General features: G+C 38.6%; 1 protein-coding gene across 1 annotated transcript in view; it reads left to right on the plus strand.

The window, feature by feature from the left end:
- Positions 1-16,919, plus strand: part of LOC128644199 (sodium-dependent multivitamin transporter-like) — a 258,026-nt gene that overhangs the window by 105,982 nt on the left and 135,125 nt on the right. The window lies entirely within an intron of this gene.

Genomic DNA, 16,919 nt, shown 5'->3' on the forward strand with positions numbered 1-16,919 from the left:
GGAAACATTGGGGCTGCGTTAGGAGCTGAACGCTGCTTTTTTGCAGGTGTTAAGTTTTTTTCAGCTCAAACTGCCCCATTGTTTCCTATGGGGAAATCGTGCACAAGCACGTTTTTTAAGCTGGCCGCTACCGTAAGCAACGCTGGTATTGAGAGTTGAAGTGGCGGTAAATTATGCTCTATGCTCCCTTTTTGGAGCCTAACGCAGCCCTTCAGGGAATTCTAAATAGCAGCGTTATTTAAAAGGTGCAGGGGGAAAAAAACATGCGTAGCTAACGCACCCCTTCTAACGCAAAACTCTAAATTCTAGCCGATAGTGTCTGAATCTGTCTGAGGTAAAACATTCCCTGAATCTGAAATTTCACCCTCAGACAGTAATTCCCTGATCCCCAACTCAGAGCACTGAGAGGGAACATCGGACATAGCTAATAAAGCATCAGAGGATTCAGTATTTACATTAATACCTGACTTACTGCGTTTACCCTGCAACACTGGTAATTTAGACAATACATCTGTAAGGGTAGTTGACATAACTGCAGCCATCTCCTGCAGAGTAAAATAATTAGATGCACTAGAAGTACTTGGCGTTGCTTGTGTGGGCGTTAAAGGTTGTGACACTTGGGGAGAATTGGATGGCATAACCTGATTCTCTTCAGACTGAGAATCATCCTTAGGCACACTTTCTTGACCTAATATATGGTCTTTACAATGTAAGGCTCTTTCAGTACAAGAGTTTCCTCAATGGGTATAGTAGTACGCTTAGCTAGGGTAGATATAGCTCCCTCTACCTTAGGGACTGTTTGCCAAGAGTCCCGAATGGTATCTGATATGGGAAACATTTTCTTAAAATTAGGAGGGGGAGAAAACGGTATACCTGGTCTATCCCATTCCTTTCTAATAATTTCCGAAATTCTTTTAGGAACCGGAAAAACATCAGTGTATGTAGGTACTTCCAAATATTTATCCATTTTACACAATTTCTCTGGAGGAATAACAATAGGGTCACAATCATCCAGAGTCGCTAAAGCCTCCCTAAGTAACAGGCGGAGGTATTCAAGCTTAAAGACCTGATTCTCTCCAGACCGAGAATCATCCTTAGGCACACTTTATTGACCTTATATATGGTCTTTACAATGTAAGGCTCTTTCAGTACAAAAGTTACACAATGTTAGAGGGGGTTGCACAATAGCTTCTAAACACATAGAACAATGAGAATCCTCAATGTCAGACATGTTGAACAGATTAGTAATAAGCACAAAAGTCATTGAAACACTTATTGCATAAAATAAACTTTAGAAAAACGTGTACTGAGCCTTTAAGAAAAGAAAAAGTGAACAATTTTTCCAAAATGCTCAAAAAAAACGTTAAATTATCTCAAAATTTAACCTACGATCGTTGGTTTATCCAAAAATTACTGCACCCTGAAGCAAGGGCAGAAAATAAGGCTTTAAAGTACTTATATCAATAATTAGTAATTTTATAGACAAAAATACCCTCTGCACCTCGCCACAGCTCTGCTGTGGCACCTACCTGCCCCCAGGGTACTTCAAAAACATAATTTATGTAAGAACTTACCTGATAAATTCATTTCTTTCATATTAGCAAGAGTCCATGAGCTAATGACGTATGGGATATACATTCCTACCAGGAGGGGCAAAGTTTCCCAAACCTCAAAATGCCTATAAATACACCCCTCACCACACCCACTAATCAGTTTAACGAATAGCCAAGAAGTGGGGTGATAAGAAAAAAAGTGCGAAAGCATAAAAAATAAGGAATTGGAATAGTTGTGCTTTATACAAAAAAATCTAAATCACCACAAAAAAGGGTGGGTCTCATGGACTCTTGCTAATATGAAAGAAATGAATTTATCAGGTAAGTTCTTACATAAATTATGTTTTCTTTCATGTAATTAGCAAGAGTCCATGAGCTAGTGACGTATGGGATAATAAGTACCCAAGATGTGGAACTTCCACGCAAGAGTCACTAGAGAGGGAGGGATAAAATAAAGACAGCCAATTCCGCTGAAAAATAATCCACACCCCAAACAAAGTTTAAATCTTATAATGAAAAAAACTGAAATTATAAGCAGAAGAATCAAACTGAAACAGCTGCCTGAAGTACTTTTCTACTAAAAACTGCTTCAGAAGAAGAAAACACATCAAAATGGTAGAATTTAGTAAAAGTATGCAAAGAAGACCAGGTTGCTGCTTTGCAAATCTGATCAACCGAAGCTTCATTCCTAAATGCCCAGGAAGTAGAAACTGACCTAGTTGAATGAGCTGTAATCCTTTGAGGCGGAGTTCTACCCGACTCAACATAAGCATGATGAATCAAACACTTTAACCAAGACGCCAAAGAAATGGCAGAAGCCTTCTGACCTTTCCTAGAACCAGAAAAGATAACAAATAAATAGACTAGAAGTCTTTCGGAAATCTTTAGTAGCTTCAACATAATATTTCAAAGCTCTTACCACATCCAAAGAATGTAAAGATCTCTCCAGAGAATTCTTAGGATTAGGACACAAGGAAGGAACCACAATCTCTCTACTAATGTTGTTAGAATTCACAACCTTAGGTAAAAATTTAAATGAAGTCCGCAACACTGCCTTATCCTGATGAAAAATCAGAAAAGGAGAATCACAAGAAAGAGCAGATAACTCAGAAACTCTACTAGCAGAAGAGATGGCCAAAAGAAACAAAACTTTCCAAGAAAGTAATTTAATATCTAGAGAATGCATAGGTTCAAAAGGAGGAGCTTGTAGAGCTCCCAAAACCAAATTCAAACTCCAAGGAGGAGAAATTGACTTAATGACAGGTTTGATACGAATCAAAGCCTGTACAAAACAATGAATATTAGGAAGATTAGCAATCTTTCTGTGAAACAGCACAGAAAGAGCAGAAATTTGTCCTTTCAAGGAACTGGCAGACAAACCTTTATCCAGACCATCCTGAAGAAACTGTAAAATTCTAGGAATTCTAAAAGAATGCCAGGAAAATTGATGAGAAGAACACCAAAAAATGTAAGTCTTCCAGACTCGATAATATATCTTCTTAGACACAGATTTACGAGCCTGTAACATAGTATTAATTACGGAGTCAGAGAAACCTCTATGACTAAGAATCAAGCGTTCAATCTCCATACCTTCAAATTTAATAATTTGAGATCCTGATGGAAAAATGGACCTTGAGATAGAAGGTCTGGTCTTAACGAAAGAGTCCAAGGTTGGCAACTGGCCATCCGAACAAGATCCGCATACCAAAACCTGTGAGGCCATGCTGGAGCCACCAGCAGTACAAGCGAACGCTCCTTTAGAATCTTGGAAATCACTCTTGGAAGAAGAACTAGAGGCGGAAAGATATAGGCAGGGTGATATTTCCAAGGAAGCGATAATGCATCCACTGCCCCGCCTGAGGATCCCTGGATCCGGACAGATACCTGGGAAGTTTCTTGTTTAGATGAGAAGCCATCAGATCTATTTCTGGAAGACCCCAGATTTGAACAATCTGAAAAAATACCTCTGGGTGAAGAGACCATTCGCCCGGATGCAACGTCTGGCGACTGAAATAATCCGCTTCCCAATTGTCTATACCTGGGATGTGAACCGCAGAAATTAGACAGGAGCTGGATTCCGCCCATACAAGTATTCAAGATACTTCTTTCATAGCCAGAGGACTGTGAGTCCCCCCTTGATGACTGATATATGCCACTGTGGTGACATTGTCCGTCTGAAAACAAATTAACGATTCTCTCTTCAGAAGAGGCCATGACTGAAGAGCTCTTAAAATCGCATGGAGTTCCAAAATGTTGATTGGTAATCTCGCCTCCTGAGATTCCCAAACCCCCTGCGCTCTCAGAGACCCCCATACCGCTCCCCAACCTGTCAGACTCGCATCTGTTGAGATCACAGTCCAGGTTGGAAGAACAAAAGAAGCCCCTTGAATTAAACTATGGTGATCTGTCCACCACGTCAGAGAGTGTCATACAATCGGATTTAAAGATATTAACTGTGATATCTTTGTATAATCCCTGCACCACTGGTTCAGCATACAGAGCTGAAGAGGTCGCATGTGAAAACGAGCGAAGGGGATCGTGTCCGATGCAGCAGTCATAAGACCTAGAATTTCCATGCATAAGGCTACCGAAGGGAATGATTGAAACCGAAGGTTTCGACAGGCTGAAATCAATTTCAGACGTCTCTTGTCCGTCAGAGACAAAGTCATGGACACTGAATCTATTTGGAAACCTAAAAAGGTTACCCTTGTCTGAGGAATCAATGAACTCTTTGGTAAATTGATCCTCCAACCATGTTCTTGAAGAAACGACACAAGTTGATTCGTATGAGATTCTGCTAAATGTGAAGATTGAGCAACTACCAAGATATCGTTCAAATAAGGAAATACCACAATACCCTGTTCTCTGATTACAGATAGAAGGGCACCGAGAACTTTTGAAAAAATCCTCGGAGCCGTTGCTAGGCTGAACGGCAGAGCCACAAATTGGTAATGCTTGTCTAGAAAAGAGAATCTCAGAAACTGAAAGTGATCTGGATGAATCGGAATATGCAGATATGCATCCTGCAAATCTATTGTGGACATATAATGCCCTTGCTGAACAAAAGGCAGAATAGTCCTTATAGTTACCATTTTGAATGTTGGTATCCTTACATAACGATTCAATATTTTTAAATCCAGAACTGGTCTGAAGGAATTCTCCTTCTTTGGTACAATGAATAGATTTGAGTAAAACCCCAGCCCTTGTTCCAGAACTGGAACTGGCACAATTACTCCAACCAACTCTAGATCTGAAACACATTTCAGAAATGCCTGAGCCTTCACTGTATTTATTGGAATGCGAGAAAGAAAAAATCTTCTTGCAGGTGGCCTTACCTTGAAACCTATTCTGTACCCTTGTGAAACAATGTTCTGAATCCAAAGACTGTGAATCAATTTGACCCAAATTTATTTGAAAAATCGTAATCTGCCCCCTACCAGCTGCGCTAGGAATGAGGGCCGCACCTTCATGTCGTCTTGGGAGCTGGCTTTGGTTATCTAAAAGGCTTGGATTTATTCCAGACTGGGGACGGTTTCCAAACGGAAACCGTTCCTTTAGGGGAAGGATCAGGCTTCTGTTCCTTATTCTGACAAAAGGAATGAAAATGATTAGCAGCCCTATATTTACCTTTAGATTTTTTATCCTGAGGTAAAAAAGTTCCTTTCCCCCCAGTAACAGTTGAAATAATAGAATCCAACTGAGAACCAAACAATTTATTACCTTGGAAAGAAAGGGAAAGCAAAGTTGACTTAGAAGACATATCAGCATTCCAAGTTATAAGCCATAAAGCTCTTCTAGCTAGAATAGCTAAAGACATATATATACCTGACATCAACTCTGATGATATCAAAGATGGCATCACAAATAAAGTTATTAGTATGTTGAAGAAGTTTAACAATGCTATGAGAATTATGATCTGACACTTGTTGTGCCAAAGCTTCCAACCAAAAAGTGGAAGCTGCAGCAACATCAGCCAAAGAAATAGCAGGCCTAAGAAGATTACCTGAACATAAATAAGCTTTCCTTAGAAAGGAATCAATCTTCCTATCTAAAGGATCCTTAAAGGAAGTACTATCTGCCGTAGGAATAGTAGTATGTTTAGCAAGAGTAGAGATAGCCCCATCATCTTTAGGGATTTTGTCCCAAAACTCTAATCTGTCAGATGGCACAGGATACAATTTCTTAAATCTCTTAGAAGGAGTAAAAGAATTACCCAGATTATTCCATTCCCTAGAAATTACTTCAGAAATAGCATCAGGGACAGGAAAAACTTCTGGAATAACTACAGGAGGTTTAAAAACCGAATTTAAACGCTTATTAGATTTAGTATCAAGAGGCCTAGAATCCTCAATTTCTAAAGCGATTAAAACTTCTTTAAGTAAAGAACGAATAAATTCCATTTTAAATAAATATGAAGATTTATCAGTGTCAATATCTGAGACAGAATCCTCTGAACCAGAAAAATCCTCATCAGAAACGGACAAATCAGAATGATGTTCATTTAAAAATTCATCTGAGAAATGAGAAGTTTTAAAAGACTTTTTACGTTTACTGGAAGGAGGAATAACAGACATAGCCTTCCTAATAGATTTAGAAACAAAATCTCTTATATTAACAGGAACATCCTGAGTATTAGATGTTGATGGAACAGCAACAGGTAATGGAATATTACTAATGGAAATCGAATCTGCATTAGCAAGTTTATCATGACATTCATCAACTACAGCCGGAGGAACAGATACCACAAGTTTACAACAAATGCACTTAACTTTGGTAGAACCAGCATCAGGCAGCGATTTTCCAGAAGTAGCTTCTGAACCAGGGTCAATCTGAGTCATCTTGCAATATGTAAGAGAAAAAACAACATATAAAGCAAAATCTATCAAATTCCTTAAATGACAGTTTCCGGAATGGGAAAAAATGCCAATGAACAAGCCTCTAGAAACCAGAAGCAAAAGAAAAATGAGACTTAAATAATGTGAAAAAAAGGTGGAGACAAAAATGACTCCCACATTTTTTAGCGCCAAAAAAGACGCCCACATTATTGGCGCCTAAATGCTTTTGGCGCCGAGAATGACGCCACATCCGGTGACGCCGACATTTTTGGCGCAAAACGTCAAAAAAATTACGCAATCACGAACAACTTCCGGCGACAAGTATGACGCCGGAAATGAGAAAGAATTTTTTTGCGCCAAAAAAGTTTGCGCCAAGAATGACGCAATAAAATGAAGCATTTTCAGCCCCCGCGAGCCTAACAGCCCACAGAGAAAAAAGTCAATTTGAAGGTAAGAAAAAAATTGATAATTCATATGCATTATCCCAAATAATGAAACTGTCTGTCTGAAATAAGGAATATTGATCATCCTGAATCAAGGCAAATAAATGTTTAAACACATATATTTAGAACTTTAACATAAAAATGCCCAACCATAGCTTAGAGTGTCACAAAAATAAGATTTACTTACCCCAGGACACTCATCTACATGTAGTAGAAAGCCAAACAAGTACTGAAACGAGAATCAGTAGAGGTAATGGTATATAAGAGTATATCGTTGATTTGAAAAGGGAGGTAAGAGATGAATCTCTACGACCGATAACAGAGAACCTATGAAAAAGATCCCGTAGAAGGAGACCATTGAATTCAAATAGGCAATACTCTCCTCCCATCCCTCTGACATTCACTGCACACAGAGGAAAACCGGGCTCCAGCCTGCTGCGAAGCGCATATCAATGTAGAATCTAGCACAAACTTACTTCACCACCTCTATGGGAGGCAAAGTTTGTAAAACTGATTTGTGGGTGTGGTGAGGGGTGTATTTATAGGCATTTTGAGGTTTGGGAAACTTTGCCCCTCCTGGTAGGAATGTATATCCCATACGTCACTAGCTCATGGACTCTTGCTAATTACTTGAAAGAAATAACTTTCCAACACTTCAGACCAGCTTGCACAGTCCAGGAGCCACCAGAGTTACTGCTTGCTGCTGCCTAGCCTGAAGGAAGTGGGCATCTGAGTGCGTGAACAAATGCCGAAGTAGGCCCAAACACATCATGGAAAGCGGTTTTACACCTAAGTTTAAACAGCTAATGCCGACAACCCCTCAAATGCACCAATAAACAAACATATGCATGACAGAAATAAAAACGTTATACATCGTTTTTCACTAAATGCCCATAGTGTCACACAATGCTCATAAGTCAACCATTAAATAAAATCAGGGACTCCAGTAATACCCTTAATATAAAATAGGATTACTGCTTACCCCCATTCCCATACAGGGAAATAAATGCCAGCTAGTTCTGATATATCAAGTCTCCTCAGAATAAAAAAGGCTGCACATACCTTAATGCTGCTTGTAGCATGAAACCGGTCTCCACACTGAAGATGTCTCATGGTTACCTTCAGAAGTGTTGTGGGAACCAGCATGGATCTTAGTTACAACTGCTAAGATCTTCAACCTCAGGGCAGAAATCTTCCTCCATATCCCCCTGAGGAAAATAGTACTCACCGGTACCATTTAAAATAAACTTCTTGATTGAAGAAACTAAAACTAACACCTCACTTTACCATGTCTTCCTAGTATAACACAGGCAAAGAGAATGACTAGAGGTGGAGGGGAAGGGAGGGGCTATATATACAGCTCTGCTGTGGTGTTCTTTGCCACTTCCTGTTAGCAGGAGGTTAATATCCCACAAGTAAGTATGAAATCCGTGGACTCGTCATATCTTTGTAAAAGAAATTATGCATTTAGAGATAAAAAGAAAAAAAATCATAACATTAATTATATAGAGTCAATGATACTTTACTGACTCAGGAATTATTATTTCAGATTATTTACAATTTATTAAGGTATGTAGTATTGCAGCGAGTAAGGCCAGTAGGATGCTTGGTTGTATAAATAGAGGTATTGGCAGCAGAAATAGTAAGGTCTTATGTGACTTTATAGATTACTAGTTGGGCCTCATCTTGAGTATTGTGTGTGGTTCTGGAGGCTATATCTCCAGGATACAAACTAAAATGTGTTCAAAGGAAGGCTACTTGATCTGCATGATCTAAAAAATAAAACTTATGAGAAAAGGCTCATAACTTGACCTAATTATGTATAGCGTAGAGGAGAGATGGGAGAGAGATGATATGATAGCAACTTTCAAGTATATTATGGGGCTTAGTAAAGTGGAGGCTGTATCTGTCATATAAATAAAAAATCAAGAACGAGGGCTCATGAACTTAAGCTGAAGGGTAGTAGGTTTGGGAGTAATTTACGGAAGAGATTCTTCACAGCAACGGTGGCCGATTCAAGGAATAATCTTCCATTAGAAATGGTAAGGACAAACACTGTGCGAGACTTTAAGAATGCCTGAGATGAGCATAAGGCTACCCAACGAACTAGATACGTTTGCACTTTTAGGAAAGTGTTGGAACTATGGTTTATATCTGCCCTCAAAATCTATTATTCTATACAATGGGAATATTTAAAAAATGTCATTTTAGATGCAACTGCATACTACATTAGGTTTAAGACTAAGCTGCTAGATTAGGAAGACCTAGGCTAAAAGATGACAGATTTGTAAAAGGAACAAAAAATGTCTCACAGTCTTGGGCTCAGACGCTTGATGATGTCAGGAGAAACAAAACTATTTGAATTTACTGGTTTGCTCCCCTTGCTTGTAAGGATTTTCTCTCTGAGAAAGCACACCATTTCCCAGTTATCAAAGGGAATCACAAAATTTGATCATTATTATTCCCCACCCTCTGATCCCCCCATCTACTTGGATCCCGACTCCCTCATCCCCCTTCCCTGCCACTGTCAACATTTTTTTTTCTGTAGTGTAGTGGTCCCACCCGCTCCCGTGAGGTGCGGCCCACACACCTCCCTCATAACCCCCCCAGGTTATGAGGGAGGTTGTCATGGCCTTTGTCATTTTTTTTTTCTGTAGCGTAGCGGTCCCACCCGCTCACCAGCCTCCCTCCTAACCCTCCCGGCACTGGTATGCCAACATTTTTTTTTCTGTAGCGTAGCGGTCCCTACCGTTCCTCAAAAAGAGGTTTCACTGCAAGGAAAACAGAAACAGAGGCGCCACATGTGTAGATCAATCAAAACAGACAATATCCAAGTTAGATGAGATACAGGATACTCACAAACGTGAAGGCACTCTCTTGTGCCTGTAGGAGCGGGCTGGTATTTAAACAGCAAACCAGCTAGCTGTACCAAGGGATCCCCGTCAGGATATCCTCGCAACAGTAATCCTTCACTAGATTGATTCCAGCAAAAAGGAAAAATGTTCAGAGGGGAGGAAGGCTAAACAGCCTTATGGTTACTGGCAAGGGAAATGCCATACAAACACCAGATTTGTTTAAAAAGTATCAAGTATTTTATTTTACAAAAGATAAAAAAATACCATCAATAACAAATTAAAGCTTGGTGTATTTAATGGCAAATCTCCTTGTATATAGAGATAATAGCGACGCGTTTCTCAGGGAAGACCCTGTTTCATCAGGCTTGTATACTCTAGAACCATTTAAAACCCCTTTATATAGGGATCAGTAACCATATGTTTGCAATAAACCCTCCCCTTCCTTGACATAAACCAATGAAACCTTTTCTTTCCGAAAACTCCCACTTGTTGCCTTAATTAGAAGTTTATAATAGTTTTTCCTTTAATATTATGTCCACTTGATCAATAATCTGTGAGCCCATATCCTAATGTGGTTATGTGTGATGTTAGATCTAGATCGTAATGTGTCGATTGTGAGATAATAAAAAGTGTATGAATGTAAACATACTTAATCGGTGATCGTTTTTTGACCAATTAAAAGCCTGCTTTAGGAGGCTTGTACAATTTGAAACACCCAATTGGTTCATGTGCTCTTAGTTTGATGACTACAATTACCATCATACCTCTCTACCGGAACTATAAGGAAATAGAATTTGCCTAATTGTGAATTGTTCTCTGACCGTCTAATTTCAGTGACTACAAGTACCATAATGCTTCTCTAGTCTCTACCGGAAGTGCCCGGGTAGTGTGTCTGCGTGACTGTTATTTTGTAGTCTTTTTCGTCTAAGTGGGGGCTTGTACATAATAATCCATTCGATTGGTTGGTGTCACATTCCCACTTTAACTGCAGTTTGACTCTGATGGACTACAACTCCCATCATGCTTCTCTGTGTCCAATAGAAACCGCTATCTGGTGTCTAATGGGCATCCACTTGGAGTCTCTCTATACAGGCGCATTTGGTTCACTCGCAATGGTTTTGCAGATGTACCCATTGCGCTCCTAAGTGTAATGGTGGGGGGCAGAATTAAATACTCTAAATTATGAATAACATGTTAATGAATAATATGATTGCTCTAAAACAATTTGCTCCATTGCTTATAATACTCGATTACTGAATTTACTGATTACACTCTATATACTTTAACTATGAAATTAAAAACGTGTACCGATTTAAACATAATAATATAATGTCAGTGCATATAAATTTATAGTTCAAGTGACTCAACCTTTTATATGCACTGACATTATATTATTATGTTTAAATCGGTACACGTTTTTAATTTCATAGTTAAAGTATATAGAGTGTAATCAGTAAAGTTTATTTACAGCACTTTACATTTGTTATTGTGCTATCACATTGACCTAATTAAAGATCGAGTATTATAAGCAATGGAGCAAATTGTTTTAGAGCAATCATATTATTCATTAACATGTTATTCATAATTTAGAGTATTTAATTCTGCCCCCACCATTACACTTAGGAGCGCAATGGGTACATCTGCAAAACCATTGCGAGTGAACCAAATGCGCCTGTATAGAGAGACTCCAAGTGGATGCCCATTAGACACCAGATAGCGGTTTCTATTGGACACAGAGAAGCATGATGGGAGTTGTAGTCCATCAGAGTCAAACTGCAGTTAAAGTGGGAATGTGACACCAACCAATCGAATGGATTATTATGTACAAGCCCCCACTTAGACGAAAAAGACTACAAAATAACAGTCACGCAGACACACTACCCGGGCACTTCCGGTAGAGACTAGAGAAGCATTATGGTACTTGTAGTCACTGAAATTAGACGGTCAGAGAACAATTCACAATTAGGCAAATTCTATTTCCTTATAGTTCCGGTAGAGAGGTATGATGGTAATTGTAGTCATCAAACTAAGAGCACATGAACCAATTGGGTGTTTCAAATTGTACAAGCCTCCTAAAGCAGGCTTTTAATTGGTCAAAAAACAATCACCGATTAAGTATGTTTACATTCATACACTTTTTATTATCTCACAATCGACACATTACAATCTAGATCTAACATCACACATAACCACATTAGGATATGGGCTCACAGATTATTGATCAAGTGGACATAATATTAAAGGAAAAACTATTATAAACTTCTAATTAAGGCAACAAGTGGGAGTTTTCGGAAAGAAAAGGTTTCATTGGTTTATGTCAAGGAAGGGGAGGGTTTATTGCAAACATATGGTTACTGATCCCTATATAAAGGGGTTTTAAATGGTTCTAGAGTATACAAGCCTGATGAAACAGGGTCTTCCCTGAGAAACGCGTCGCTATTATCTCTATATACAAGGAGATTTGCCATTAAATACACCAAGCTTTAATTTGTTATTGATGGTATTTTTTTATCTTTTGTAAAATAAAATACTTGATACTTTTTAAACAAATCTGGTGTTTGTATGGCATTTCCCTTGCCAGTAACCATAAGGCTGTTTAGCCTTCCTCCCCTCTGAACATTTTTTCCTTTTTGCTGGAATCAATCTAGTGAAGGATTACTGTTGCGAGGATATCCTGACGGGGATCCCTTGGTACAGCTAGCTGGTTTGCTGTTTAAATACCAGCCCGCTCCTACAGGCACAAGAGAGTGCCTTCACGTTTGTGAGTATCCTGTATCTCATCTAACTTGGATATTGTCTGTTTTGATTGATCTACACATGTGGCGCCTCTGTTTCTGTTTTCCTTGCAGTGAAACCTCTTTTTGAAGATACACCATCGTTTGGGTGAAGACCGAGAGCTGCCTTCTATTTCTACTTCCATTTATTTGGACTTATTTGGACTTATTTGGACTTCAGTTGGGATCTTTCCCATTTCACCTATTGATACGTCTGTATTCTCATATATATATTTTTTATTCTATCATTATATTTTATGTTTTATATTTTACTTTTTACAGATTTTACCATTTATTTTCTATATATTGTTTTATAGGGTTTTTTTACATTTTTGGTATCACCAAAGGGGTTTTTTAATTGTATTTCAGTACTAATTTCTGCCCTGAGTCATTAGCGCCTCCTATAGGGGATTTGTGGTATTACTCTAATATCACAATATCCCTCTTAATACTTTTTCCCTACCGTTCCTGCCTACCAGCCTCCCTCCTAACCCTCCCGACGCTTGTATGTCAACAGTTTTTATTTGTAATGTAGCAGTCCCACCCACCAGCCTCCCTCCTAAATCTCCCAGTGCTGGATTTTTTTTCTGCAGCGTTGCTGTCCCACCTGCTCCCGCCCCCTTTCAGCGAGGTGCAGCCTTCCATCTAAGCCTCCTGGCCATGGTCGTCTAGCGCATTGTCTCCTGCGCAGCCCAGTTGGCAGTCACTGATCCTTATGGCCAGGTATGTGTGTCTCGCGTTGCAGTCTCTACTGCGCATGACTGCATCGGACAAACATATCAGGACTTTTATAATATAGGATATGTATGTTGCGGGTAAAGTCAGATATTGGGTAATCCTAGGATTACCCAAGCGGCTGTGGATAAAGCTAGATGCAAGATCATAAATCCCCTCCAACTGATCGAGTCACCAAATCAAAACATATATATGATGCAGTGTAATTCCCTCATCTTTTATACGGTGCAGTGTAATTCCCTCATCTTCACTAACTTTTTTCCTCTGCTGGGGGGGGGGGGGGGGAGCCGTTATAAACCTCATTCTCAAAGGTTCACTTGGGGTGGATGCCACAGGATCATTCAGGCAAAAAAACAAAAGAAAAAAAACACACCATAATTTATGTAAGAACTTACCTGATAAATTAATTTCTTTCATATTGGCAAGAGTCCATGAGCTAGTCACGTATGGGATATACATTCCTACCAGGAGGGTGCAAAGTTTCCCAAACCTCAAATGCCTATAAATACACCCCCATCACACCCACAACTCAGTTTAACGAATAGCCAAGAAGTGAGGTGATAAAAAGCATACAAAAAAAAGGAACTGGAAATATAATTGTGCTTTTATACAAAAAACATAACCACCATAAAAAGGGTGGGCCTCATGGACTCTTGCCAATATGAAAGAAATGAATTTATCAGGTAAGTTCGTATGTAAATTATGTTTTGTTTCATGTAATTGGCAAGAGTCCATGAGCTAGTGACGTATGGGATAGAAATACTCAAGATGTGGAAGTCCCCAGAAGAGTCACTAGAGAGTAAGGGCTAAAATAACAACAGCTATCTCCACTGAGAAATTAAATTCACACAATAATTAAGTTTTTCTCAAAAAACTTAAATCAAAAGCAGAAGAATCAAACTGAAACAGCTGCCTGAAGAACTTTTTCTACTAAAAACTGCTTCAGAAGAAGCAAATAAATCAAAAATGGTAAAAACAATATAAGTATGCAAAGAAGACCAAAATTACTGATTTTCTAATATAATCAACCTAAGCTTCATTCTGAAAAAGCCCAAGAAATGGCGACTGAACTTAGTAGAATGAGCTGTAAATCTGAGGCGGAGCCTACCCTGCCTCCAAATAAGCCTTGAAAAACAAAAGCTTTAATCAGGATGCCAAGGACATGGTAGAGGCTTCCTAACCTTTTCTGGAACCAGAAAAACAGCAAATAGACTAGAAGTCTTCTGAAATCCTAGTAACCTTGATTTAGAATTATAAAGATCTTACCACATCCAAAGGATGTAAAGAACTCTCAAATAATTCTTTAGGATAGGACACAAAGAAGGAACAACAACAACAACTTCTCTACTTACCTAGATGAAAAAAAAAAATCAGATAAGGAGACACACAAGAGAGCTGATAAATCAGAAACTCTTGTAGCAGAAGAGATAGTCAAAATAAATAACACTTTCCAAGAAAGTAGATAATCTTCAAAGAAAATATAGGCTCAAAAGAAAAGAGCCTGCAAAATCTTTAAACCCAATAAGACTCCAAAAAGGAGAAATTAATAAATGAACAGGCTTGATACCAACCAAAGCCTGAACAAAACAGTGAATATCAGGAATTTTAAACAAGCTTTCTAGAAAATACAACAGAAAGAAAAGAGATTTGTCCCTTCAAAAAATTTACAGACAAACTTATCCAAACCATCCTGAAAAACTGTAAAATCCTAGGAATTCTTAAAGAATGCCAAGAGAATTTATGAGAAGAACACTCTAAAATATAGGTTTTCCAAACCTGATAATACATGTTCATTGAAACAGACTTATAAGCCTGCACATAGTGATAAAAACCAGTCAGAGAAACCTCTATGACTAAACACTAATCAATTCCATACCCCAAAATGAGTAATTTGATATCCTAAAACAAGAGGGCTGGCCAAAGAGAAAGCGGCCAAGGATGGCAACTAGACATGGCCGAACAAGATCCACATACCAAACCTGTGAGGCCATGCTGATGCTATCAAAAACACATGACACTGTTCCAATATGATCTTGGAAATCACCTTTGGAAGAAAATAACAGAGGCAGAAAGATGTAGTCAGGCTGCAAAACCAAGACACTGCTAATGCATCCACCATCTCAACCTGAGGATCCCTGGACCTGAAAAGGTACCTGGGAAATAGAGAAAACACATCTGTATAGAGACACCACTCTCCCGAAATGTAAATAATGAAGGCTGAGGTAATCCACCTCCAAAATGTCTAAAATCGTAGAAAATAGAAAGGAGATTAATTCCATCTAAGAACGTATTCAAGATTTTTGTTAATTGCTAAAGAACTACGAGTCCCTATTGTTGATTGACATATGCCACAATTGTGATAATGTCTGTCTGAAAGCAAAAAATGAAAAAGTTCTCTCTTAAAAGAGGCCAAGCCTGAAAAAACTCTAAAAAATAGCAGAGAGTTCTAAAATATCGATTGGAAACCTCACCTCTTGAAGTTTCCAAACCCCTTGTGCTGTCAAAAGACCCTCAGACAGCTCCCCAACCTGTAAGACTTGCATCCATTACGAATACAGTCCAGGGAGGACGAACAAAAGGGGGCCCCCTGAATAAAACAATGATAGAATAATCACCAAAACAGAGAGAGTAGAGTGTTAGGATTTAAAAATATCAACTGTGATATCTAAAAACAATCCCTGTATCATTGATTCAGTATGCAAAGCAAAAAGAGATCTCAGATGAAAAACGAGCAAAGGGTTCCACACCCGATGCTGCAGTTATGAGACCTAAAACTTCCATGCACATAGCCACTGAAAGAATATTCTAGATTGTAAGTTAGACAAGCTAACGCCAATTACAATTGACTTTTGTCCGATAAAGACAAAGACATGAACACAGAATCCATCTAGAAACCCAAAAAGAAATGACACTTGTCTGAGGAATCCCAAAACTCTTAGGTAAATTAAATCCTCTAACTATGTCTTGAAGAAACAAAACTTAGTTGATTCATGAGGGATTCCCCAAAAAAGAAAAGTCTATATATTTGAATACTGCTCTTTCATATGTAAGTATTGGGTACTTGTAAAGCACGTTTAATCACCCGTAAGAGACTCAAGACGCTGCTCATTTAATCGACCTAGGAAGGATGATAGGCTGAATGAACCTTGCTGGGAATCGAACCTGCAACCCTCAGGTTGCTACAGAGCTCAGCCACAGTGCATTAGCATGCTGAGCTATCTGTCCGGCTTTAATAAAAGAAAAGTTTAAGCTAATACCAATATACCATCCAAATAAGGAAGCACCACAATACCCTACTGTCTGAAGATGGAAATAAGGGCACCACGACCTTTGAAGATGCATAAAGCTGTCACTAAACCAAATGGGAAAAGCTTAAAAAGAAAATCTCAGAATCCATAAATGGTCTGAATTAAATAAAATATGAGAGTAAACATCTTGAAAAAATGGAGTGGACACAAAATTACCTTAACAAAAAGGCATAATAGTCCTTATAATCGCCAACTTAAAAGTTGAGACTAACAAAACAATATAAAAGTCTTCAGATCCAAGAATGGACTGAATAAACCTTCCTTCTTAAGGACAAAGAATAGAATTGAATAAACACCAAATCCTGTTCCTGCAAAATGAACTGTAATAATCACTGCTGAAAAAAAATTCAGAGTGTACTGAGAAAGAAAGATTCTTCCCATAGGTGGTCTGATTCTAAAAATCTATTCAAACCCCA

Source organism: Bombina bombina, unplaced genomic scaffold (genome assembly GCF_027579735.1).
Source record: "Bombina bombina isolate aBomBom1 unplaced genomic scaffold, aBomBom1.pri scaffold_524, whole genome shotgun sequence".
NCBI classification, from domain to species: domain Eukaryota; kingdom Metazoa; phylum Chordata; class Amphibia; order Anura; family Bombinatoridae; genus Bombina; species Bombina bombina.